Here is a 4,783-nt window from a genome sequence, read left to right on the forward strand (position 1 = left end):
TATAAAAAATGTAATTGAAAAATGGCTTTTTCTGACCCTCAAACCTGTATATCCCCCCTTAAACCAGGAGGAAGGAGATTTAGAAAAAGACCGCATGCAAAATGGATTGATGGGGTGGAGAGTGATCTGGAAAGGATTGGAGTAAAGAAATGGAGAAGACAGGTAGAGAACAGAAGTACCTGGAAGAATATTTGTAGGGCAGCCAAGGTTCTACAAGAACTGTAGCGCCACTATGTGTAAGTTATATCATCATTTAAACTACCGGTATCTATTTATAATACTCCTAACTTCTGAGAGCTCATTTTATGTTCCCATTTTGGTATATCAAGATAATCATGTTTAAAGAATTTTTAAATGCATTTAATAGTGAAGATTTGGTTTGTTTTGAAACAGTTCTGTCACTAGCTCACAGTAAAATTTTACTTTTGTTTTGTTTTTTAATGTGAGCTTCACATTTTCATGGAAATTCTGTATAAACACTTAATGAAGTAGTACACAACTATCTTAAGAGATAGGCTGTTTTAATTGATGCATTAAATATTTTTTTAATTGATTTATTGGAACAGATACAACTGTTGAGCCGTTTTTCAACATATTCCCCATTGGAATTGAGACATTTGTCCTACCATGGGATCAACAGAGAGGTGCAAATGACTATTACACACTGGTTCTGATCCCAGATGCAGACTTTACAACACAGGGATACAAAAGTTGATCCCACGGTATGACATGTCTCATTTCCAGTGGAGAATCTGTTGAAAAATGGCTTAACAGTTTTTGTATCTGTTCCAATAAATTTTTTCTTGATTCTTGTAAATGACCCAAGGAAAACTTATTTTTTAACGGCCCTCATAATTGCGCTCGAGTGGCTAAAATTTATGTAAGTACTTAAGTACTTGTATTGATATTATACATGGTGGAAGAAAGAAAACTCTTTTATCTGCCCTCATGAGAATGTTTGTTTGTTGTTGTTTTCTAATGCCAGGCGTTTGACAATAAAGTCATTTGACCTCTTGCACTCCAATATTTTTCAAAGATATTATCATGACCAGCCACTGAAGCACAGATTTTGAGGTGTTCTGAATCCATTTCTTGGTTTGAGTTGCACAATGGGCAGTTAGGGGACTGATATATTCCAATTCTATGCAGATGTTTGGCCAAACAATCATGGCCTGTTGCCAATCTAAATGCAGCTACAGACGATTTTCGTGGTAAATCGGGAATTAACTGTGGAATGTTTGTTTGTGAGTTCTAGGTAAGAGTTTCTGTTATGTGCCTTAGATGGTACTATGCACAATAAGATTAAAAAAGAATGGGCCGGCGATAAGTGTCTAAGTTCCAGAAACAGAACAGTGCACATGCCGCCTCTTTGAAGCTCCAGTTCACAAGATGACACAATTAAACCATGTAAATGTGCTGTATTTTGTTATAATATATGTCATAAAATAAAACCAAGGGTTGATTCTAGCTGCAACAGGGCCTCTGAAGAGTGAAATAGCAATAAAATTGATAAATACTAAATCTATTGAAACGGAGTACAAAATTTATCGAAACGAAGTTGAATGAGAAAGCTGTGTAATAAGCCGGATGGAAGTATGAGCCTTTGTAGAATAGGTAGCTTAAGCATGGGTCTGAACGAGACAGCATTGGTTGTAGGAAGTTCGAATCTCCGTTAGTCTTAATTTTTTACATTACAAATTTACCATAAGTTTACACAAGTGGCGGCCGGGTAGCTCAGTTGGTAGAGCAGCTGGCTATGGACTGGAAGGTCCAGGGTTCGATCCCAGGTGATGACAGGATTTTTTCTCGTTGCCAAACTTTCAGAACAGCCCCGAGGTTCACTCATCCTCCTATAAAATTGAGTACCGGGTCTTTCCCGGGGGTAAAAGGCGGTCAGAACATGGTGCCGACCACACCACCTCATTCTAGTGCCAAGGTCATGGAAAGCATGGGGCTCTACCTCCATGCCCCCCCAAGTGCCTTCATGGCATGTTACGGGGATACCTTTACCTTTTACCACTTACACAAGTACCAAGTGGCGACATTTGCTGATTGATGTTTAGTAAATAGCACAACCCCTCCCTCGGGCAACACTCCTATTGTTAATAAAACCATCTGCATTTATATCTGATTTGTAGCTTTTAAAAATATGTTTAACTACAACATTAAAACATGATACCATTGTAAACATAGAATAGTGATACTATTTACCATTCTTCAGTTCATATTGCAGTTTAACTTTCTCTATTTTTTGTTTACCTATATTCTTCACAGGGAGCATTGACATATCTGCAGTTGAAATCCTGCCGGATAGTAGCATAAGCTAGATGGTCCACGACATGATCCATTTTCAAATGTTCTTTTGTTGCAGTTCGACGAGACTTTATACCATGCTCTCTAAAATGTCTCCTCATGGTTAGTGGGCAGCCGACCAGGTGGTTTGTGGACGAAATACTAGTTCAACCACAGACATTTTTTGTTTATATATATTTTTTTTGCATAATATTTATTTATTTATGTTTGATGTGCTTCTGATTTTTGAGGAATCAAACTATTAATTTTGTATACAGGACAAGTCATGCCTAATAATAGCCCACAAATGATGGGCTATAATACATTTGCTAGACTTGTATAACCAAGTTTATTAATAAATTCCACTAACACTATCTCGTCAGTAAAAGATTAAATAATACAATAAAAAATCAACTCTTCTGAGAAGCGAACTTACAACCTCTGGTTTCGAAATCAGAACTCTTACCAGGGGCGGCTTTCGAAGGGGGGCTGCGGAGCTGCAGCACCCCCAGATATTTGTGGCTCTTGTCTCGTTTTATGTTGTGAAATTCATTTATTATGCAGTCTCTATTTAGCGGTTCGAATTTTTTTAAATTTCGCTCTCATTGACATGCACGCAATCGTTAATGAAGTCACTTCCTCCCCTGGTGCTGCCAGAGTGAAGCCAGAGACAAGGACGGATTGGTGAAGCCACTTCCTCCCCTGGAGCTGCCAGTCTCGTCTAGGATGCTTTGTGCGTTAGTTTTACCCCTGCCCCTGCTGCCCCTCGCTGTGAATCCAGAGTTTCCAGGCGCACAGTTTTAAATACATTTTCTTTAACGTTGTGAGTATAACAAGTGCAACAATGTTTAATTCTGTACAATATTTACAGTCTATTCAGTTCAGAACCTTAACAATTCAGGAGAAATGTGAAATTAAGTGCCCATCAGTTGAATCTCATAATGGAAAGAGCCGTTAAACAAAATACAAAGGCTCGCGTATTTTTTGCAGATTTATCCAGTATCCCTGCTTTCTTCTCTCGATCTCCATAAAGTCTGTATTAGATTAATGTGTTTCAAAGACAATTCCATCAGCTGGGGCAACAAGATGGAGTTTTGAAATAAGAACAGTAAATGTTGTTCATGAGAAGAAGGAGCCATTGCTAGAATGTTTTCAAACCATAATGGAATCTGAAACATCTAACAACATCACAATAAATGAGGCAAGCGCCCTGGTGAGTGCTCTCGAAGATCCTGAATTCAATTTCTGGTTGTTTTTTTTTTTTTTTTTCATTTATTGATTTATCATGTAGATATATAATACAACAAACTACAACATCGCCAGTTAGATTATTTCTAAGGTTCAAATCTGTCTATAAAAAAATTAAATTATGGTTTGACACTCGCAACTGCAGAGGTTATATCAGCGTCGCCAGTGTGCCGGAATGTTGTCCTGCAGGATTCTTTTAAATGCCAGTAAATCTACTGACATAAACCTGTTTCATTTAAACACACTTAAATGCCATCGACCTGGGCCGGGATCGAACCCGCAACCGACTATGCTACCGAGGCCGACTCTGCATATCAAGCTTTGTTAATGCCATACAGACAGTACGGAACAGTGCACAGTTGAGCAGCGAGATCTGTGGAAATGAAAACCCTCAAAAACTCGTAAGGTCGAAGGGATTCAGACAAGAGTTGCTGCAGCCAAGCAAGTATGTGACCTCATTATCACACAAGCTAACACCCGATTCCAGTTCATAGATCATCTGATATTATCTTCTCTTCTGTGTCCAGAAAAATTTGAATGCTACAAAAGCTCATTTCCTGAAAATGACCTAAATGTATGTGTGAAGCTTTCTCTAATGCTCGATAAAGACAAACTAAAAACGGAAGTCACTGTGTTGTATCAGAAACAAAATTCAGAAATATCAGTGACGCAGTCAAGCTCTTGCAGTTTCTTCTATCTGAGAACTTGCAGGCCTCATTTTCAGAAATTGTGAAACTACTACGCATAGCTATCACCATACCAATGCCAACTTCCGAACCAGAACGTTGCTTTTCGTGTTTGAAGAGAGTGAAATCTTACCTTAGAAATACGATGAAAGAAGAGCATTAGCTATGTTTTCCATTGTAAAGACTATGTTAAACGACATGTCGGATTTTAATAAGAAGATGATTAAAAAGTTTGCAACCTACAAGACAAGGCGCATGGAACTAATCTTTAAATAAAGTAAGTTGCATGGTTTATTTTTGTATGCAGCCCCCCTGAATTCAATACCCACGAGCCGCCACTGACTCTTACTCCTATGCTACCCCACCCAGTAGCACTGGAGGCATTGTAGACAGTTCACAATCAAAGAATCAACCGTAACAAACATCACAGCATTACCTTTGAATGCAGTGAGTGTACTCATGTCAACCTGACTTAAAAACTTTACATTTAAACTATCAAGTGTTGGCCCATTCTTTTTGAACCTAATTGTACATTGGCTGAGAAAAATGCCTAAGTT

This window comes from Periplaneta americana, chromosome 3 (genome assembly GCF_040183065.1).
Source record: "Periplaneta americana isolate PAMFEO1 chromosome 3, P.americana_PAMFEO1_priV1, whole genome shotgun sequence".
NCBI classification, from domain to species: domain Eukaryota; kingdom Metazoa; phylum Arthropoda; class Insecta; order Blattodea; family Blattidae; genus Periplaneta; species Periplaneta americana.